A 24,816-nucleotide genomic window follows, 5' to 3' on the forward strand; every position below is an offset into this window, starting at 1 on the left:
AGAGTTTCAAAGAGAATTTCATTTGGCCAAAAGAATCACTCCCTGTCAGTGAAGACAAGAAGCTCGTCATATCTAGTCCAGCAACTGTGCCCAAGAAAGAACGTAAACAGCAGAAACATCAGGACACCATTTCTGAAGGCTCATTGGTAATGGTTAAAACACATCACGTGTCATCCATACCAAAGAAAGTATTTGCCAAGTTTATGGATACCTTTGTAGGACCATACATTGTTTCTTCTATAACTAGAAACTCAGCTAGATTACAAAGTTTAAAAGGAGAAAATATTGGTACTCAGAGTTTCGACAACCTAAAATTATTTCGATGCTCTGAAGAAAAGAGAAGAGAGCTGTTGGGAGGTTGAACAGAAATAAACATAGTGGGAAAAAAGAGAGAGAATTGTAGGTTAAATTTAGATTAAGGTAATTATTGTTTGTTTTGTGTCTATTTTTGTGTCCAATTTTTTTTTCATATAGAGTAGTTATAAATTTCTTTGTTAGGATTAAGATCTCTGAAATTTTTTCAAAACATTTCCCATATTGATTGCATTGCATTAGAGTATTTTATGACTAAAATGTTAGGTTAGAAAAAAAGGAGCTTAACTTGGAACTTCTAAGTTAGTTTTTTTTTTCCCGAAGCTCCCGGAGGATGTTACCTTATACACCGTATAATGTAACATGGCCCGGAAGTTTTGGGTAACCAGTATATATATGAATTTAATATTTATTAAATTTTTTTTAAATATATAATTAATCGATGACTCGATTTTAAGTAGATCGCAAAATTTGCGTTAAGTTCCTTGAGCTAATGATTTTAGTATATTTAGAGGGAAATATATGGTAATATATTTACATTAAACAATATTCGTATATTTAGCTAAAATATAATATTATTTTAGGAAATAAGGTTGTATCTGGTCGTTTTGAGTCCTTTCCAGTCAATTTTCATTCATATTTTTGGCTTAGGGGTTCTTCTAAAGAATTCAAAATTTTTATCTCAAAAATCTTCTTTAAAATTTTACATTTGTAAAGTCAGCCATAGTAGCTTCTTGAAGCATCTCTTTGTTTAATCTAAGTTATCTGTGATTGGATCTTCCGCAATCACAGGTGTGGTTGAGATTTTTCGGCTTCTTTGATCTTGAGATATACACCTATCATCGTATAGTTACGTCACAATGAACTTCCAATTAGGGATCTTCTTCCCATTGTCTTTGTCTTTTACCAGAAGCGGTGTTAAGTGATGGACGTACAATTATCTTCGTCGATAAAAAACGTGGAAAAATAGAAGTATTTAAAAGTCACAACACGAAATAATTGATACCTTTCATGTCTTTGGACAGTTTATGTATGCAGGGTGTGTTTGCTGTGCTCAAAGGACGATAAAGTTACGATTGTGAGAGCAAATTCATACGTCAGGGTGTGAGTGGCTGACGTAAGCCATTGTGTTGGTGAAGCTTAGCTGCCTGGATTTGAAGCAGAACTCCAATTTTTAGAACGCACCGCGAAACTACTCAGCCAGAGTAGTGGTGCAAGATGTTTCTTTGAGAAAACCCAACCAGGACTGACCAGGTAGGAGAGTAAACGTTATTCTATTTTCCATGGAGGATATCGACAAATAAGTGTGTAAGAAGTAAAATCCAAGTTGTTGTTTTCGGCCGAACTAACCTGCTAAATTCTTATACCATCGGATTTCGTTATGGCTTATTCTTTTGGTGTTGTGATGCCTAATATGTGCTAAACGCTGCATAGTTTTCCCTAAGTTATACAAGATATATAAACTTTGAGATGTGACATAAATCACTCGTTCAATGGGGGGAATTGTTCTTTTGGAGTTTCAGTGTGGACGATTGTTACTAACAGTCCATGAAACGTGTGTACTTTCGAGTACATACATTTCACCCCAAAATTATATTTTGAATATGTAATCTCGTATATATATATATATATATATATATATATATATATATATATATATATATATATATATATATATATATATATATATATATATATATATATATATATATATATTATTGTTATTTTCCGTACTGCTATATCACAGAATTAAACCCATTCTCTGGTTTTGTGCTCACCTTCACTTTAGGTTGACTACGATGAGACAAATGTTTACAAAGTTTCGGCTCACATTAATAACAAGGGTGCTAGTACGACTATTGATAATGGGAGATGCTCATCAGCAGTGACACATTCGCTCTGTATTTTGAATTCCTTTCACCAGAAAACAGAAGCTCAAAATTTTAAGAACATATTTTAGGTTTTTTTTAACATTATAGAAAATTAAAGCTGAATGGTAAGCGTCCAATACGTCCTCGGTAATAGGCAGTATGTGTGCTATATATTACGAATCTGTTGGATAAAAGTGATTTTTTATATATCTTAGGTTAAGCTAGTTTAGATAGTTAGATTAGGGACTTAGGTTTATATTTTCCTTTCAATGTGGATTTATGGGGGGCGCGGTGGCTCAGTGGTAGAGCGTTCACCTCTGGTGCTTGGGGTCCCAGGTTCGATCCCAGCCTCCGCCAAGTGAACTTTGTGGTGGACAAACACCGTGCTCGTGGGTTTTCTCGGGGTTCTCCCGTTTCCTCCCACTTTCTTCATTCCACCATTTCACTCATCTCTCATCATCACCGTCTCCTTTAGCCTAACCGGCATAACCGTGGGACGTAAAACTTAAAGATTTCATTTCATTTTTTCAATGTGGATTTATTAAATGTACGTATTGTCTCAATAGAAATGTTTTGTTGTGAAAATAAAAGTGGATAGGTCTGAGCTCATACAAGGGAGGTCACCCTATTGGTATAAATCCTCCGCGCTGGCCCCACTTGCACAACGGTAACTAAAGAGAGAAAATACGAAGGAAAGAAAATAAAGTATGTAGCACACAGCCCTAATAAGTAGTATATATATATATATGTAGTACCAGGCTTATGTGATTATTGTAGTAAATATCCTTATACTTAAATTGTTTTTTTTTAAGCGATGAAAGAAAACGCATGTAGAAATTGTTCATGAGATGTGAAGAGAATATGTGATTCAATGATAGACTTACCCATTCAGCTATGTAAAGTTTCAATTCGCATTGAATAACTATTACGACTTTTGTTTTTCTGATTCGTTTGGCTTGTTTTCATATCTCACAGGGAGTTAGTGTAAATACAGTATGCGAGTCGAAACAAAATCTTTTATTATCCAGTGCAGAGCTAATTACTTAAAACTATGTAGTAAATTAACTTCAGTAGTATTGTTAGTACTTAGAATGTAGAGTTTTGAAGAGCAGTACGTGAATAGTGTAACGAAAGTAAATTATAGTGTCTTGGAAACGTACAGAATCGATTTCACTTAGTGTGACCGGGGTTGGAATCACAGGCCTGCCAGGAAATTTCACTTCGTTAATAAGATCAACAAAATTAGTTTTTGGCATTCAGTTTTCTTTTCGAAATTCCATCCCGTTGCGCGTTTTAGATTCGATTTGATATTTTTTTTATTTTTTTATCTGGGTTAGTAAATACCAACATTTAGATTTTCGAAGCACTCACCGTCAGTTTCACTCTTGGATGAGTGTCTTGTTCTGTCGGATTGTGGTTTGTAACCTTATCTCGTGATGGGATGCAGGCTACGACCTGCGGATCGGGATACTGGACTGCGAGTGAGAATGAGAGAGGCTTAGAAATCTTCACATTTTGGGTCAATTTGAGTTCTATTTTCCGGAGAGGATTGGTGTAGTGGATGGGTCAGTGAGTGTTGACAACTTACCCGTCTGGGCCCGGTGGGTTCGCGTTCAGCAATCAGTGACACATTCACGCAACCATAGTCTTGAGGAAAGTGAACATCATACAGAAACACATCAGTATCAGTATCATCATCATTTTATTTCCATTTTATTTTATCTTAGTTTTTTTTCATTTTTTTATGATTTTTTTTTGTAAAAGGAGAATTGCTGTGTGATGTCAACATCAGGTGTAATCAGGGTGCGTTTTAGTTTGGTTTCGTTAGGTGGGAGAGGGGCGCTAAAGCGACTTCTTTTTCCGGGCGACAACTAGCGTAATTACGTCGCGTCAGTGTTAACAGATACCAAGAAGATAGTATCTGTTTTGTTAGGTACGCATGTGACGAAGTACTAATCAATTCGCTGTACTGAGCAGATAACCAACTGCTTTATCCTTCTGTGCAATGCGTTTTACATTGTGACGAGATCAAGCTGAGATCAAGACAACTATTTCTGCGATAATATACACGAAATTCTCTTCGAAAGTGTTCGAAACATCAAAGATTAAAAAACCAAAATACTGGGGCAATTTCGCTGATATTCTGTGATCATATGAAACCTGTTTTCTCCTAAGATAAGAGGAAACAATCATTTGAGCTATCTGAAACTAGAGTGAACTAACTACATTTTCACAAATTTCTGAATTTAAGCATGAAATCGTTCGGGTTACGCATATTTTCCAACGAAGCTTATGCCTCAACAAATAAAGAGTAGAAACTGACACAACACGGCCACGTGAAGTCCTTTTCTCAATAGCAGCAGTTTATGTCAAGTTTCAATGTTTCAAAAAATCGTAATTATCCACAAAACGTGAAACTGCAGTTAGTTCACTGTGATTTGAGTTGAATTGATTTTGAGTTTAACGTCCCTTTCAGCAGCGAGGCTACATAAGACGGGATACTGATTATCGTGGAATTCGAGCCACATGAGCTCCCGCCGGGAATCAAACCTGGGCCTCCCATGCTAAACACGCGTACGCTAACCGCTTTGCTACGAAGGAGCTCGCACTCTGGTTTTGAGACAAGTTAACTAATCATTTCTTAAAAATGGATCGATAGTATTTTAAACTTTAAACTTTGGACGTTAAAAGGACTCGTAGTTCAGTTAACTGAAACAAATAATATTTCTAACCCACTTAGTAAAATTAGCAACGCAGAGGGTTTCAGTTTACACAGTTGTTTCAGAGACTTCATCCTACGCTTTTGCTGAGAACTGTCATAAAAAGAGTAAAAGGTTTTTCCAAGGATACTGCACGTACATAGGGACATCCAGGAGAATGAAATTTCTATTCATCTTTTCCCTCAAAATATATCAAATTATTACGAAATATGTAAAAAATACCGATTACTAGATTGATGTATTTATAAATAATATGTCTCTCGAAAAGAACTCATTTAAAAAAACAAAAAAAATAAATAACTTACTACTGAAAGGCTTCAAAAAGCCAATCTATTTGCAAACGACCCACAGAGAGAGAGAGAGAGAGAGAGAGAGAGAGAGAGTGGCTCAAAAGTGGTATACAGTCGTAGTACTGCCATCAGTTGTTTATAACTGTTTTTCTCGTTTTCTTTCCAGCTATCTTGATTCCTTGAACGATGGCTGTTAACTTGAATCAAGATCGAAGAAAATGGATTCTTAACACCTATTGCAAAAGTAAAAAAGGCTGGGCATGTTTATGCTTCATGGAGAAACGAACTTAAGGCTGCTGCACCAACACGTTCTACAATTTATTGCATGAGGTGCAACTTTGATAAAACAGGTACAGTGGTTAATACTGCAAATTCTGGACGCGTTATCACTGCAATGACAGAGAATAATAAAGTGAAAGTTGAACTGGTATTTGCCAATAGCCTAAAAGAAGCTTTCCATATTTAGAACATCGTTACAATGCTTAAGAGGCCTCATCCCGCGAAATTAAAATATCGCTAATTTTACAGTAATTATGTGATATCTTCAAATAGATAAAAGATAATCGAAATGTGGAACAAGAGCGCCCTAGACAGTACCATTTTACGCGAGATACCGTTATCACGACTCACTTATCTGTTTTCGATTTCGAGCCATTTTTAATCGGCATTTATTTTCGCGTTTCTAAACGGCTGAAAATAGAAAGCGACTAGGTGACTTGTGATAACGGTATCTCACACAAAATAATATTGTCTAGGGCGCTCTTGTCCCACATTTCAATTATCTTTTATCTATTTGAATATATCACATAATTACTGTAAAATTAGCGATATTTTATTTTCGCGTGATGAGACCTCTGTGTCTTTTGAGAAGGTTTAAATAATGTTGCAGTGTTAATGGAGGACATTTCCAATACTTGCACGACTGAAAATTGTGTTTATAATTAAAAGTTAGGTGTCACTGTATACCTACTTTTGGACCACCCTTATATGTATATACAGGGTGTTTCAAAACAACACCGACAACGTTTGGGAGATGATTCCTAACAACAAGGTAAGCCGAAAAGTACAGGCCAACCTGGGTGCACAAATGCTTTCTTTCGGAGTTATAGGCTGTCGAAAACATGAAACAAATGAACTTTAAAGGCCCATAGCTTCAAAACTATGAAGCCTATCATAGTCCGGTCAAGACTTCACTTAGGAACTAGTATGTGCCCTATCCAAAATTCCATATTTCATAATCCTAAGGTATTCACGCAATAATTTTTATAGAGGGTGTTTGGCTACGGGCATATAATTTGAAGTACTCTCCAACTACCTCTATAAAAATTGTTGCGGAAGTACCGCAGGATTCTGAAACATGGATATTTGGATAAGGCACATACTAGTTCCTAAGTGAAGTCTTGACCCGACTATGGCAGGTCCCATAGTATTGGAGCTATGGGCCTTTAAAGTTCACTTTTTCATGTTTTCGGCAGCCTATAACTCCGAAAGAAACATTAGTGCACTCAGGATGGTCTATAATTTTTTGTCCTATCTTGGTGTCAGGAATCACCTCCCAAACGTTGTCGGTATTGTTTTGAAACACCCTATATATATACACACTGTTGTTTGATTTCGTAACGGTGAAACGGTGACCCATATACTCCTAACTAGCCTACGGGCGTACCCACTGGGTCCTGATCTTACCCACCCACCCCAAAAAAAAAACTTGGTAGCTCGACATATATTTGAACACTTAGCAGATACATGATTGATGTGACAAAGATTTGATCATACACATCATTATTGTTCTCATTTTCTTTTCTGTAAATATAGGTGACAGTACTGCCCAATCACTTATCTTCTTTTCCATTGTAGAACATAGGTTCAATACTACATATATTTGTAGAATTTTGTAGTATTGGACCTACTCCCAATAAAAAATTCTGGGTGCGGGCCTGCTCCTAACACACACACACACTGTTAAGCACATTCTATTTGTAATAATTATTAACTCTATGGTTGCAATCCATAAAATTAAATGATGCGGAATTTATAATGTTACGTCACATTCATGTTATATAACTAAAAGGAAGACGCATGATTAATGAGAGGAATGCTTATAAAACAATTGGTAGAATGAACATGTGGGAGGAAAGGGAAGACTCGCAAGTAAATCCTCTGACACGATTTCATTTGACCTGGGATCGAATCAAGGATCCTGCGCACCAAAGATGAGTGTTATACTACTGAGTCATCCCAAGAAATCTTCTTGAAAATTCATATTTATGCTTTGTATGAATTTTCATTCCAACAAATAAATCTTAGCATTGCATCATACTTGAATAATCTACATTATTAAGCTGTGTTACGAATTCGCCAAAGAAGTTGTAATAATACAAACATCGTAACACGTGGTGGGTGGGTGGATTGAAGTTTAGCGTTCCTTTCAGATCCGAGGCTATATAAGACTTGAACCGGCTGCAGCTTAACGTAGAAATCCGAGGCGCCACCGCCAGTGATATAATTTCAAAGGGTTCTCTGGGGAGCAAATTTTCCCCCTCCCCGGACATATTACCGACCGTGGTCAATTTGCATTACCATTATTTTCGCACTGATACTTTCACCCTTGGTATATTGAAAGCCCCGCAGGGGAAATCTGAGATCATCACTGCCCACCGGGAATCGAATCTGGGATTCTTGCCTAAATGCGTGTACGCACATTGCCAAGAGGTAGCAACCAACCGCTTTTGTGGCTCCATGCCCTCGCGGGAGATGCGTTACGGATCACATGAAGGAATGTGCACCAGTAAATCAAAAAAGTATGAGAAAATTAGTGAGAAATTAAAGAAAGAGAAAAAAACAGATAACAATTCAAGGGCACCAATAACTCAGTAAAATATCTTCAACAGATACTTAGAGCTGTGTTGCCGTTAGGTAACAGGCCAGGCGTCAGGCACATCATCGGCCACTTTTTTTTTTTTTTTTACTTTGGGTGAACTCTGCCACGGGTCTCAATCCCACCGGGGACGTGTCCCCCCAATATTTGTAAAATAGTTTTCGCCCCCCAATATTTCATGTATATTAGGTCAACTATGACTCAAAAGAGGTTGTTGTTGATTTTAGTTTAGCGTCCCTTTCAGCAGCGAGGCTATATAAGATGTGGACCTACTGCTTAACGTGGAATCCGAACCACATGAACTCCTGCCGGGAATCGAACCCGGACATGACCCAAAAGAGGCTCAAGCATGTAGCAGTTTCATACGTTCACAAAACAACGTTAGACAAAGTGGGATGAAAAAAGTAGCACAGAACTTTATTTACAATTGTGAAAAAAGGCAGGCAGTTTTTGGTCTTATAAAGCTGTGAAGGTAGAGTAAACTCTGAAATAACAAATTGTCTGTGTTTAGATACCGAGCAGCAAAGGGAGTTTAATTTAGCTTTTTTAAAAAAAATGAACTATTTTTAAAAAATACACATTATTCAACCTCTTTAACATTAGATGTAGGCTTATAGACCGAAAACCTGTTTTCAAGACTGTATTGTTTCTGAGTATTCATTTCACACCACCTTCTATTATTATTTTATTTTTGATATATACTTGTTGTTGTTTAACTAAAATTGTAAAACAAGGTTGAATTTTATTGTTTGAATCAACAAATAAACTGTAAAGTGTGTTTTTTAGTTCCATATTTTTTTAAAAAAAAGTGATATCGAAAATAAAAATAAAATACAAAAAAATTAAAGTTTTTGTTTGCTTTTCAAGTCAAAAAAGCAATGTACGAATATTATTCTTAAGTCACGTTTTACTGAAGGCATTCTATAGTTTGCCTCCCTTCCCTCGTAAAGTTTAGGCGCTGCAGACGCCAATGAACTTTGCCTTCACCCATGGGCACCTATAGATTATCAACAATACAACGGGAATTTCTATTGTCTCCTATTCCGCTTAATTTTAAGTTCACAGGTACAATGCACCCGTTTTGTATTAACCCCGGCAAAAAGAAAGATGAGAAACCACATGCTCATATGAGAAAACGTAGATTTTTTTTTAAGGTTAAAGGGATATGAATTGGTAGGTTACTAATATATTCATCGATTTTCATTTCAAAATATATGTTTCTAGAGTATCTCCCAACCTTTAGAGAATACTTGGTACAAGCTCAAGAGGTTTGGATACCACGTTAAGCTTTAGGTCTAGTCTCATATAGCTTCCGTGCTGAAAGGGTCAGTAAACGGAAATTCTTCCATTAACACCAACATAAAATTATGGGAAACTTAACTTTAATATTAGTATAATGGTGTTAATATATGCTCAAAAGATAAAGAAACATTGAATGAGCTATTTGTCACAGTATAGTACTTCAGATAGGAGCAGTGTTCATCCAGTGAGGACATGCAGTTGCGTCTTACCCGTCATCAGCCCCTCCTGGACTGAGAATCAGAGGCGTAGCTAGGAGGTCCGTTGGCCCGGGCCCGGGTGCTGATAGCAACAGGATGACGAACGAGCAAAGAAAGAAAAAGTGCTGGAAATGACTAAATGATGCTTGGCCTCGTAAAAGTATTGGCACCCTTTTAAATCAATACTGTTGCCGGTTTGCAAAGAAATAGATTTGTTAGAAAAATTCTTGCTCACTCCGCTTGCAACCCAAACGTTTCAATAAGAATCAAAAGTTTTTACTTATTAAAGTTATTATATTTGATTCGTTAATGACGATGTGATATACCAGTGTGCCCATCCCCCCTCATGACCATGACGCACCCCCCTCAATTGCCTATCCGTAGGTGTTCTTTCATGAAAAAATATCTTTTCGATTAATTTTGACACCCTCTCAAACATATTTATATAGATTTTAACCCACCCACCCCAAATATTTCAATGACGCAGTTTGCGTCATAGCCCTCCCTTGTGGGCACCCCTGGATATACAAAGTGTCGAGTTATGACTTATATTGTACGAAAGAACGTTTTCAAAATCAGAAACGATTTAACGACTACCATCGGCAGGATATTCTTTCTGTCCGTACATGGGTAGCTGTAATAAAAATATTATACAACTCTATATACAAAACATATATATATATCTAAGTGTGTGTTAGTGTTTTATAAATATGCTATTTAATAGTAATTAAGATCTTTCATTAATATAATAATTACTATAATTACCTCCACCGATTAATATTAAGAAATTCGCACCCGCTCCTTCTGAATATTCATAAAATATGTTTTACACATAAAAGAATCGGAATTAAAATTCTATCTCACATACAGAATAAAACTACAAAAACTTTACAATTATTACTGAAAATGAACAAAGTTATACATAAAAGCAGCTTGATAAAAATTTACTGTAGCATAACGAATGTTACTTCTCTTATAAATAAATAAATAAATAAATAAATAAACGAAAGAAAAGCTTGATAAGGTGAGTGTAGAGAACGCCGAAAGCTCTAGCTACGAGCTCTGCTGGGAACTAGTCAGCCTTGGTAGAAATAAAGCTAAAAATTTTAAGATAATCTGATATGTTTCACTTTGGACACGAATTTATTTTTTCTAATCAAGATCAAAGTGTTTAGTGACACGTGTACATTATACTCCGTATTAATTTATACGTATAACTTTCACTTTTTCACTAGCTTCAACACTCATTACCCAAATTGTTTTTCCAGCGCCAACCACGAAAATGTCAACGGTATTTAGTGCAATGCCCGAATAAAACTAATATATTAACTTTTGCAATGTAAATATGCTGTCATAAACTGACGTACAATATATGTATTTTAAAATTTACCTTCGTGTACTTACATACATTCAGAAATGTCCACAAAATGCAGGTACACACACGCAATGGTAGATAACATAAACACATAACATAAATACATATACAAAAGTGTGAGATATACGTATATATTCACACAGATGAGACCGCATCAGGCTAAACTAACTGAATGTTAGTTTAATGGTGTACAAGATTTAGGCGGTATTTTGAATTGGCTTTTTCTTGTATGCTAAATATTCCAAAGTCAAATTCAAATTGACATGAAATAAATAACAGATACTAACCAATTTAGGGCCTAAACAGTAATTAATGAATGAATACTTTAGTTTGAATTGAGTTGAATCTACAAGAAACCGCATGTTCTCGCTAGACGAAAACTGCTGCTACACTGAAGTAAAGATCTATCCATCCTATCTTGAAGTATATTATGATTTACATTGTTGGGAAGTTATTATGAAACAACAAAGAACAAACTATTTGTATTGTTTCATAACTTCTCAACCTATCACGTGGTATTAAAATAATGTATTGTATTTTGGGATAATACTAGCAAATTGTAATATTAAAGAAATAGTAAGATATGAAAAGAATGGTAGATAACTTTGGCCATTTGCGAAAATGGTTTTCTATGCTTCAGCCTTCTAGCTAAGCTAGGGCTATTATTTTCTGTATCTGTAAAATTACAAGTCTGAACATGTTTTCCTTCCTACACTGCGAGCACATAAATAATATTACATGAAATAAACTTTGTTGTGGTAATATACCAAGATTTTTAAACAGCTGTCGATAGCAAGCTCTAAATTTTTGGCACAAAATATCTACCACTCTTTTTCATATTTCTTTCTTAATGTTGCATTTGCTAGTATTATCCCAAAATATATATTTTAATTCTGCGTGACAGGCTGAGAAATTGCTATGAAAGAATACAAATAGTTTGTTCTTTGTTATTTCATAGCAACTTGTCGACAATGAGAAGTTGCTATGAAACATACACTTCAGTGTAGAATGGATAGATGCTTAGTGTAGCAGCAGTTTGCATCTAGTGAGCACGTGCGGTTCCTTGTAGATTCAATAGTATATACAAAACATATATATAATTAAGATATTCATTCATTAAACTAACATTCAGTTAGTTTAGTCTGATGTGGTCTCCTCTGTGTGAATATATAAGTATATCTCAATAGAACATATCTACTTTTGTATGTAATTACACGAAGGTAAATTTTAAAACACATATATTGTACGTCAGTTTATGACAGCATATTTATACTGCTTAAGTAATATATTAGTTTTTCCGGGCATCGCACTGGATAAATATGGTACCCGGTAGGCACCAACCCCGTTAGAACCTGATTCATAAAACAATTTGGGTAATGTGTACTAAAATTAATATTAGCAGAATACGTATAAATTAATACGGAGATTAATGTATACGTGTCACTAAGCACTGACCTCGATTAGAAAATAAAATTGTAGTGTGTAAAATAAAGTATATAAAATTATTGAAGAAAATTTTAGTTTTATTAATACCACATATACAGCTGATTAGTTCCCAGTCCAGGATGGGATGGTGACTGTACCAGCTTGCCCTCACTAGATGAAGACTGATGCTATCTAAAGTAATATGCTGTGACAAATAACTCGTTCTGTTTCGTAGCAACTTCTCAACAATGGAAAAAAATAATTGATTATTGTACACTTCTGCTAACAATAATTAGCACTATTATTATGAGCATAAGAACTTCTGGGAATTTCCATTGATGTGGTTTTTTAAATGGGTTCTTTCTATTGTTACCATGGCAACAAGAGTGGTTAATTGTTAACGATTCTGTAAAGTGTTGTAGGGACACCCTGATTAGCTATTGAGTGCATATGGAGATATCGTGAAAAGAGATTAGATTTTCACAGGAAATTTGTTGTAGTTCATGGAGGACATTTTCAGAGGGCATAGATTCTAACTTGGCAAGAGGAAATAAAATCACTAAACCTTTTTGAAACTCTAAAGCTCCTAAAACCAGTTTCATCGCCATTGTCGATATGACTTTCCTGTTTTGGAACAATAGAGCCACCATTGTAACTTAAATAAAAAAGCAGCTGTATGACGGCGGAAATAATGTGAGTTTTGATATGCGTAGATATGATAATCAAATCTGAATGCGTTTCTTAGATTTCACTTTATATTAACTTACATAATACCCTGCTAAGTAATTTATAAATCAGTTTATACTAAAAAGGCTGTATACAAGGCACTTTATACAGAAATTTTTCGTTATTAACCGGATTACGAGAGTACATATGTTATAAAAAAGTGTTACATTGAAACTGAAATACAATAATGTAGCATATGATTAGAATTACAACTATCAGATTTTAAGCTAAATACATTCTAATGAATGGAAATGGATAATTTTGTCTGAAATATTCATGAAAAATTGAAAGAAAAATAGTCATATCTCCGGATCACATCCGTGTAAGTATCACTGTATATTTGAAGTGCGTTCATTACATTCAATTAGTGAGCACGACTTGAAAGTTGTAATGTACTTGAATATCAGGAAAAACATGATCTTCCAGAAACAAGTTGAAGAAATTTTATTTGGTATTCCGATTATTTGATCTTCTACAATGTCCTCATAAAACCGTAAGAGTTGTATTTGATTTTAATTCACTCCATTAACAATTTCGGAATTGTAATTCAATTTTGTATTGGCAATCAATTGGAATCGTTTAGTTACTTCCGATTCAGCAAGCGCTTTAACGCATTTCTATGAATGCAAAAAGTAATTTGAAATGTCACGCAATGTTTTAAAAAAATATCTTACATTCCTTGATATGATTAACAGACTATGAAAGAACGAGATTGAGTCTGTAAGCATAGCAGTGTATGAACAGTGCACTAGGACACCTCCTTTTCACAGGAGGTTGTAAATCGTTTAAATGTCCAGAAAACGTGATAGCTTGATCACAGCCTTGTGCTGAAAGCTTTTTGCTCACAATTGAAATGAGAGAGCGTTTGGAAAACATGCTCAGTTGAACAGTCACAGAGCGATTACAACTGAGAACTGAAAGACCAGTGAACCTTTCATGAATAATGCCGTCTTTCATGTACGGAAAGTTGAGAGGGCTTTGCAATGTCCGCAGGTGCGTCTATTATTGTTGTAAAAATCGTATTGCTTATTTCTGATTTAATTTTATTCAAAATTACGTCACAACACATACAATATCAATCTGAATCCTGTTTGATGTTCCTTAAAACACTCCCGTTCTCAGATGATTTAACTTACTATCGTAGTTAGAAAATAATTACTATAATATAGTTTCTCTGACATAATTTTGTCGGCAGTTATGACTTTTAATCATACTAAGTGTAGAGTTTCGTCAGACAATTGCCTTAATATATTTTCTGTAATATCGTCTACTTTTCAAGGCAGAGTGATTGCAGACAAACTGATATTTTTAAATTAACCCTCCGTTAAAAAGGTAGAGTCTCCTACCACCACTACAAAAGTGTATTGCACCCCATTACTTCAAATAGCTTTGGCTATATTTTAGCACATTTTTTAATGAGCTGGGATATAATATTGCTATTATATGATTTTACTATTATATTATCGACTTTTTGCCTTTTTTCATCTTTATTTGGCTAACCCGAGGAGTCATCTAATAGTTACAATCGTAAATAATATGACTGGGGTATGGTACACTCCACCTTTGCGACGGAGGGTTAATTAGCCTTTCTGGACATTTTTCTGCTCCTGCAATTCATGCAATACTTGATTAATTCACCGTCAGTAAATGGTTTCTCATGTTTTGCTATTGAATAAGCAACTAACTAGCACGAGTTGCTGCTGCTTGTTCACTTTCTTAAACAATGGCTTAGATTTCAACCCTCTTTTCAAAGAATCATATTTTTCTAACCGAAGGCTTCCTGTAAATTTAGAGTAATTCTGAGAAGAATGTTTTATGGACCATAACAGGGCCCCGTGTAGGGCATATTCAAGGAACTTAAAATATTACCTTTACCTTCTCTATACATATTTGACATGTTGCTCTTTGACTTATTTATTACACCATCAACCCGTAAATACAATACCAGGCGTAAGGATAAAATCCCCAGCAAACAGCATAGCACGAGGTTATACGAAAGGAATAAAACGTATATGAATACCATATTATATAGCTCTAATACACTTTCTCAATGTATTCGAATGACAGATCAAAGAGGAGAATTCAAGAGATTAATGAAAACCTATCTATTACAGCACTGTTATACCTTACTTTGAATTTCCTAATATTTAAGTATGAATCTAGCCACTTTATTATTTGATTCGATAATTTGTACTTATACAACTTACTTATTAGTAAGTGATGAAGTAATTTGTCAAAAGCTTTGGCAAAATCAAAGTAAATAACATTTGTCTGACCACTCGATCGAATAACAGAAAACAAACTATGAACAAAGCATGCCAAATTTGTAATAACTGATTTACCATTTATAAACCCATGTTGATTTATGTCCAACTGATCACGTACAGCATTATACAAGTAGTTGTACATTATTTTTTCAAAAATTTTGGGAATAACATTCATTATAGAAGTTGGTCTATAATCATTAATTTTGTCACCTTTAGTCTTAGGCATTGGTGTTACGGCTACAATTTTCCAGGCTTCAGGATAAATGTTTTCATTTAAACTCCAATTAAACAAAGATGCTAGCACTGGTGAAATTACCTCAGCTATATCTTTTATAATAAAAACAGGTATTCCATCTACACCTGACACAGATTTAGTATTTAAGGATTTAATAGCATCCTCTTACATTTCTAGTTGTAATAGGATGTATTTTCGTTTCACAGAAAGCTTCTGATGATGTTGAATAATTATTTGTATTGCTAATATTTGGAAATGTCTGGTAGACTGATGCGAAGTACTCTGCAAATAAATTTGCGAACGACTTACAGTCGGTAACCAAAGAATCATTTACTATTACAATTCCAGTTGCAGTCTTGTTTTTATCCTTAGATACATATCTCCAAAATTTCTCAGGATTGCTTTTTAATTGATTTTCCATTTTAACATAGTGAATACGTTTGTCATCTTTTAATTGAGTCTTAAAAGCCTTGCGGTAATTAGCAAATAATACATAGTCTTCATAACTTAATGTAATTTTATACTTTTTGTGTGCTGAATTCTTTGCTTTTAATAAAGAAAAAGAATTTTTTGGAGTACCAACAAGGACATTTACATGTTCTTGGCCTAGATTTTGGAATATTTGTTTCCATAGCTAATACAATTGCTTTTTCAAAATCCAAAACAGCTTCATTTATATCTGGCTTTAACAAGATATTATACCAATCTATATTAGCCAGTTGTTGATGTAATGCATAATAGTCACCTCTAACAAATTGAAAACGTTCAAAGAACTTATTTATTTTACAACCTTTAGGTAAAAACACAATGACTTCAATCGGATAATGAAAAGTATCAGGACAGACCATGCACTGATTAGTTTTTGTTGACATAGAAGTAGAATTTGTGATAACGAGATCAAGAGCAGAAACTGAAGGTTCAACACACAGGTTAGTATTTTCAAAAAAAAAAAAAAAAAAAAAAAAGACAATTGCTGAAACTTCAATTTGGAATAATAATGTATACCTTGAAGCTGTTCATTATTTAACCAATCAACTTTGGATATATTGAAATCTCCAAGAATCAGTATATCATTTTCCAAAGATTCAACCTACTAGAAATATGGTTCAAATAATTTTCAAAATTCACAGGGGAAAAAGTTGGTTGAAAATAAACACACGATAATAAGAGATTCTTTCCGGTATTACATTTTAATTCAATCCACACACATTCACTTATAAGTTGAAGATCAGGCCTGCGATTCACCATGAAGTTTTTCCTTATTGCTATCAAAGATCCACCATCTCTTTGACATGACTCTTCACTATATAGTCTGTCGGGTCTAAAACATGTATAGGTATCTGAGAACTAATCGTAGTCTCTATGAATATCGGAAAAACATGTTTCTCATAATTCACAATCAGAAATTGAAGAGAAAAAAATCACTACTTTTAGTTCTAAGTCCACGAACATTTTGATACCAAATTTTAAGGTTTAGGTTCATCATGTAGGAGAATTATGATTAGTAACTTCGCCATAATTCCGCAATCTACCATAGAAAGGACCTGGATACCTGTAGGCCACACTTTAGGATCGTTAATTCGGGAAAAATCTAATTCATTCACCTCTATATGAAAGGAAGAGTAAGAATTATGTTCAGTTTTAGTCACATACACTGTACACTGTTCTATAAGTTATATAAATATCAAGTTAGTAGAAATTTCACATTGTGCGTAGAAATAATAATAATACCAAAAATTAATGTTTTCCTAAGATGTAATGCTAGCTTTATCCAAATTGCGAATATTGAAGACAACCTCAAGCTTTTTTAACTAAAGAAAGAGCCCAGAAAAACTATGAATTAAAAGCTCACAATAAACATATCTTCATAGTTTTGGCAAACGGTCACATAACTAAGGGGGCAAACGGCGCTTGTGCCCCGGACGCCGGCGCTTGGGGGTGCAAAACTGAACAAATATTTTTACTATAAGGCAAAGGAAGGGAGTTTTAGCAAACTAAACATTATTTAAAAAATTACCTCAGAATGTTAACAGCACAATAACGACTCACCAACCTTAGGATCATATCCATAGAGCATAAGTTAGTTTCAAAGCTATCTTTTGAGGACATTGTAAAATCCTTTGCAGCCAAAAGAGCCCATTAAGTTAAATTTTAGTTCCAATTTTTTGTGTTTTCCTTTAACTTACTTAAGAGATTTGTAGAATGTCCGAGTATTACTCGAGACAACAGCTTGACTGTTTGCCATAATTAAACATTCTATTCTAAAGCAACAGACTGTTTATTCATTCTACACATATGCACATCTCGATATAATTCCACAAACATTGTGATTTGCAGTTATTTTGATAAGACTATAAAAATATGTCAAGTATGCTACTCTCAGATTATTTGGCAATCAAATACTAATTAGTTTGGTGTTTTACCTTGTACCAAAAATTAAATTATGTACTGCAATTTTGAAGCTTTACCACTTGGAATAGGAGAATTGCTGTGTGATGCCAACATCAGATTTAATCAGGATGCGTTTTTGGTTTGGTTTCGTCAGGGGGGGGGGAGCTTCGCTAAAGCAAGTTCTTTTCCCGGGCGGCTACTAGCGTAATTACGTCGCGTCGCTGTTGACAGATACCAAGAAGGTAGTGTCTGTTTTGTTAGGTACGCATGTGACTTAGAGAAGAGTCCAATCGATTCGAAGTACTAATCAATCCGCAGTACTGAGAAGAGTCCAATCAATAACGAACTGCAAATTATATTTCTTTATCCTTCTGTGCAATGCGTTTTACATTGTGACGAGATCAAGCTAAAATCAAGACAAATATTTCTGCGATAATATACACGAAAATTCTCTTCGAAAGTGTTCGAAACATCAGAGATTAAAAAACCAGAATACTGGGGCAATTTCGCCGTTATCCTGTGATCATATAAAACCTGTTTTCTCCTAAGATAAGAGGAAACAATAATTTGAGCTGTCTGAAACTAGAGTGAACTAACTACATTTTCACAAATTTCTGAATTTAAGTATGAAATCATTGGCTTACGCATATTTTCCAACCAATACAACGGAAATTTCTATTGTCTCCTATTCCGCTTAATTTTAAGGGCACAGGTACAATACACCCGTTTTGTATTAATCCCGGCAAAAGGAAAGATGAGAAACCACATGCTCGTGTGAAAAACCGTAGATTTTTTTTTAAGGTTAAAGGGATAGGAATAAGTAGTTTGCTAATTTATTCATCGATTTTCATTTCAAAATTTATGTTTCTAGAGTATCTCCCAACCTTTAGAGAATACTTGGTGCAAGCTTAAGAGGTTTGGATACCACGTTAAGCTTTAGGTCTAGTCTCATATAGCTTCCGTGCTGAAAGGGTCAGTAAACGGAAATTCTTCCATTAAAACCAATATAAAATTATGGGAAACTTAACGACTTTAATATTAGTATAATGGTGTTAATATATGCTCAAAAGATAAACATCGAACGAGCTATTTGTCACAGTATAGTACTTCAGATAGCAGCGTGGACTGAGAATCAGAGGCGTAGCTAGGAGGTCCGTTGCCCCGGGTGCTGAGGGTGACGAACGAGCAAAGAAAGAAAAAGTGCTGGAAATGACTAAATGATGCTTGGCCCCGTAAAAGTATTGGCGCCCTTTTAAATCAATATTGTTGCCAGTTTGCAAAGAAATAGATTTGTTAAAAAATTTCTTCCTCACTCCGCTTGCAACAGAAACGTTTCAATAAGAATCACAAGTTTTTACTTATTACTTAAAGTTATTATATTTGATTCGTTAATGACGATGTGATATACAAAGTGTCGAGTTATGACTTATATTGTACGAAAGAACGTTTTCAAAATCTGAAACGGTTTAACGACTGCTATCGGCAGGATATTCTTTCTGTCCGTACATGGGTAGTTGTAATAAAAAAAATTATACAACTCTATATACAAAACATATATATCTAAGTGTGTGTTAGTGTTTTATAAATATGCTATTTAATAGTAATTAAGATCTTTTATTAATATAATAATTACTATAATTACCTCCACCGATTAATATTAAGAAATTCGCACCCGCTCCTTCTGAATATTCATAAAATATGTTTTACACATAAAAGAAACGGAATTAAAATTCTATCTCACATACAAAATAAAACTACAAAAACTTTACAATTATTACTGAAAATGAACAAAGTTATACATAAAAGCAGCTTGATAAAAATTTACTGTAGCATAACGAATGTTACTTCTCTTATAAATAAATAAATAAATAAACGAAAGAAAAGCTTGATAAGGTGAGTGTAGAGAACGCCGAAAGCTCTAGCTACGAGCTCTGCTGGGAACTAGTCAGCCTTGGTAGAAATAAAGCTAAAAATTTTAAGATAATCTGATATGTTTCACTTTGGACACGAATTTATTTTTTCTAATCAAGATCAAAGTGTTTAGTGACACGTGTACATTATACTCCGTATTAATTTATACGTATAACTTTCACTTTTTCACTAGCTTCAACACTCATTACCCAAATTGTTTTCCGCGCCAACGACGAACATGTCGTACTATGTTGTCAACGGTATTTAGTGCAATGCCCGAATAAAACTAATATCTTAACTTTTGCAATGTAAATATGCTGTCATAAACTGACGTACAATATATGTATTTAAAATTTACCTTCGTGTACTTACATACATTCAGAAATGTCCACAAAATGCAGGTACACACACGCAATGGTAGATAACATAAACACATAACATAAATACATATACAAAAGTAGATATGTTCTATTGAGATATACGTATATATTCACACAGATGAGACCGCATCAGGCTAAACTAACTGAATGTTAGTTTAATGGTGCACAAGATTTAGGCGGTATTTTGAATTGGCTTTTTCTTGTATGCTAAATATTCCAAAGTCAAATTCAAATTGACATGAGATAAATAACAGATACTAACCAATTTAGGGCCTAAAAAGTAATCAATGAATGAATATTTTACCTTGAATTGAGTTGAATCTACAAGAAACCGCATGTTCTCGCTAGACGAAAACTGCTGCTACACTGAAGTAAAGATCTATCCATCCTATCTTGAAGTATATTATGATTTTCATTGTTGGGAAGTTATTATGAAACAACAAAGAACAAACTATTTGTATTGTTTCATAGCAACTTCTCAGCCTATCTCGTGGTATTAAAATATGGTATTGTACTTTGGGATAATACTAGCAAATTGTAATATTAAAAAATAGTAAAATATGAAAAGAATGGTAGATAACTTTGGCCATTTGCGAAAATGGTTTTTTATGCTTCAGCCTTCTAGCTAAGCTAGGGCTATTATTTTCTGTATCTGTAAAATTACAAGTCTGAACATGTTTTCCTTCCTACACTGCGAGCACATAAATAATATACATGAAATAAACTTTGTTGAGGTAATATACCAAGATTTTTAAACAGCTGTCGATAGCAACCTCTAAATTTTTGGCACAAAATATGGTCTCATCTGTGTGAATATATACGTATATCTCAATAGAACATATCTAATTTTCTATCTATCTATATCTATATATATATATATACTTAGTATAATTTTCTATATATATATACTTAGATTATCTACCATTGCGTGTGTGTTCCTGCATTTTGTGGACATTTCTAAATGTATGTAATTACACGAAGGTAAATTTTAAAACACATATATTGTACGTCAGTTTATGACAGCATATTTATACTGCTTAAGTAATATATTAGTTTTTCCGGGCATTGCATTGGATAAATATGGTACCCGGTAGGCACCAACCCCGTTAGACCCTGCTTCATAAAACAATTTGGGTAATGTGTACTAAAACCAATACTAGCAGAATACGTATAAATTAATACGGAGATTAATGTATACGTGTCATTAAGCACTGATCTCGATTAGAAAATAAAATCGTAGTGTCTAAAATAAAATATATAAGATTATCTTAAAGATTATTATCTAATTATAAATTTTAGTTTTATTCCTACAACATATACAGCTGACTAGTCCCAGTCTAGGATGGGATGGTGACTGTACCAGCTTGCCCTCACTAGATGAAGACTGATGCTATCTAAAGTAATATGCTGTGACAAATAACTCGTTCTGTTTCGTAGCAACTTCTCAACAATGGAAAAAATAATTGATTATTGTACACTTCTGCTAACAATAATTAGCACTATTATTATGAGCATAAGAACTTCTGGGAATTTCCATTGATGTGGTTTTTTAAATGGGTTGTTTCTATTGTTACCATGGTAACAAGAGTGGTTAATTGTTAACGATTCTGTAAAGTGTTGTGGAGATATGGTGAAAAGAGATTACATTTTCACAGGAAAATGTGTTGCAGTTCATGGAGGACATCTTCAGTGGGCATCGATTCCAACTTGGCAAGAGGAAATGAAACTACTAAACCTTCTTGAAACTCTGGAGCTCCCAAAACCAGTTTCATCAACATTGTCGATACGACTTCCCTGTTTTAGAACAATAGAGCCGCCATTGTAACTTAAATAAAAAAAAAGCACACGCATGCCGCTGTATGACGGCGGAAATAATGTGATTTTTGATATGCGTAGATATGATAATCAAATCTGAATGTGCTTCTTAGATATCACTTTATATTAACTTACATAATGCCCTGCTAAGTAATTTATAAATCAGTTTATACTAAAAAGGCTGTATGTAATTTTGTCTGAAATATTCATGAAAAATTAAAAGAAAAATAGTCATACCTGCGGAATACATCCGGGTAAGTATCACTATATTTGAAGTGCGTTCATTACATTCAATTAGTGAGCACGACTTGAGTTGAAATGTACTTGAATATCAGGAAAAATATGACCTTCCAGAAACAAGTTGAAGAAATTTTATTTGGTATTCCGATTATTTGTATCTTCTGCAATGTCCTCATAAAACCGTAAGAGTTGTATTTGATTTTAATTCACTCCATTAACAATTTCGGAATTGTAATTCAATCTTGTATTGGCAATCAATTGAAATCGTTTAGTTACTTCCGATTCAGCAAGCGCTTTGGAATGTCACTCAATGTTTTAAAAAAATATCTTACATTCCTTGATATGATTAACAGACTATGAAAGAACGAGATTGAGTCTGTGAGCATAGCAGTGTATGAACAGTGCACTGGGACACCTCCTTTTCACAGAAGACTGTAAACCGTTTAAATGTCCAGAAAACGTGGCAGCTCGATGACAGCCTTGTGCTGAAAGCTATTTGCTCACAATTGAAACGAGAGAGTGTTTGGAAAACGTGCTCAGTTGAACAGTCGCAGAGCGATCACAACTGACACCTGCAAAACCAGTGAACCTTTCATGAATAATGCCGTCTTTCATGTACGGAAAGTTGAGAGGGCTTTGCAATGTCCGCAGTTGCGTCTATTATTGTTGTAAAAATCGTATTGCTTATTTCTGATTTAATTTTATTCAAAACTACGTCACAACACATACAATATCAATCTGAATCCTGTTTGATGTTCCTTAAAACACTCCCGTTCTGAGATGATTTAATTTACTATCGTATAGTTTCTCTGACATAATTTTGTCGGCCGTTATGACTTTTAGTCATACTAAGTGTAGAGTTTCGTCAGACAATTGCCTTAATGTATTTTCTGTAATATCGTCTACTCTTCAAGCCACAGTGTTTGCAGACAAACTGATGTTTTTAAATTAACCCTCCGTTAAAACGATAGAGTCTCCTACCACCACTACAAAGGTGTATTGTACCCCATCACCTCAAATAGCTTTGGCTATATTTTAGCACATTTTTTAATGAGCTGGAATATAATATTGCTATTATATGATTTTACTATTATATTATCGATTTTTTTGCCTTTCTTTCATCTTTATTTGGATAACCCGTGGAGCCATCTAATAGTTACAACCGTAAATAATATGGCTGGGGCATGGTACACTCCACCTTTGCGACGGAGGATTAATTAGTCTTTCTGGACATTCTTCTGCTCCTGCAATTCATGCAATCCTTGATTAATTCACCGTCAGTAAATGGTTTCTCATGTTTTGCTATTGAATAAGCCAGTAACTAGCACGAGTTGCTGCTTCGTGTTCACTTTCTTAAGCAATGGCTTAGATTTCAACCCTCTTTTCAAAGAATCATATTTTTTTAACCGTAGGCTTCCTGTAAATTTAGAGTAATTCTGAGAGGAATGTTTTATGGACCATAACAGGGCCCAAAATAAACAAGTCGTGTAGGGCATATTCAAGGAACTTAAAATATTACCTTTACCTTCTCTATACATATTTGACATGTTGCTCTTTGACTTATTTATTACACCATCAACCCGTAAATACAATACCAGGAGTAAGAGCACAAACTGAAGGTTCAACACACAGGTTAGTATTTTCAAAAAAAAAAAAAAAAAAAAAAAAAAAAAAAAAAAAAAAACAATTGCTGAAACTTCAATTTGGAATAATAATGTATACCTTGAAGCTGTTCATTATTTAACCAATCAACTTTGGATATATTGAAATCTCCAAGAATCAGTATATCAGTTTCCAAAGATTCAACCTACTAGAAATATGGTTCAAATAATTTTCAAAATTCACAGGGGAAAAAGTTGGTTGAAAATAAACACACGATAATAAGAGATTCTTTCCGGTATTACATTTTAATTCAATCCACATACATTCACTTATAAGTTCAAGATCAGGCCTGCGATTCACCATGAAGTTTTTCCTTATTGCTATCAAAGATCCACCATCTCTTTGACATGACTCTTCACTATATAGTCTGTCGGCTCTAAAACATGTATAGGTATCTGGGAAATAATCGTAGTCTCTATGAATATCGGATAACCATGTTTCTGTTACTGCGATATTATGATATTCACAATCAGAAATTGAAGAGAAAAAATCATTACTTTTAGTTCTAAGTCCACGAACATTTTGATACCAAATTTTAAGATTTAGGTTCATCATGCTTAGTAGGAGAATTATGATTAGTAACTTCGCCATAATTTCACAATCTACCATAGAAAGGACCTGGATACCTGTAGGCCACACTTTAGGATCGTTAATTCGGGAAAAATCTAATTCATTCACCTCTATATGAAAGGAAGAGTAAGTATTATGTTTAGTCTTCAATCTGGTGATAATAATAATAATAATAATAATAATAATAATAATAATAATAATAATAATAATAATAATAATAATAATAATAATTGATGAACAAGCGTTTTA

The 24,816-nt window shown here is 34.2% G+C and overlaps 1 long non-coding RNA gene across 1 annotated transcript; it reads left to right on the forward strand.

The window, feature by feature from the left end:
* The first annotated feature begins 1,266 nt into the window (after positions 1-1,266).
* On the forward strand, positions 1,267-22,539 carry LOC145684594 (uncharacterized). The gene is made up of 3 exons (XR_014131332.1): positions 1,267-1,566; positions 5,360-5,543; positions 21,936-22,539. It is a non-coding gene; the product is annotated as an uncharacterized LOC145684594 (long non-coding RNA).
* Positions 22,540-24,816: the final 2,277 nt, after the last annotated feature.

Source organism: Thermobia domestica, chromosome 5 (assembly GCF_964235325.1).
Source record: "Thermobia domestica chromosome 5, izTheDome1.hap1.1, whole genome shotgun sequence".
Classification (NCBI taxonomy): Eukaryota; Metazoa; Arthropoda; class Insecta; order Zygentoma; family Lepismatidae; genus Thermobia; species Thermobia domestica.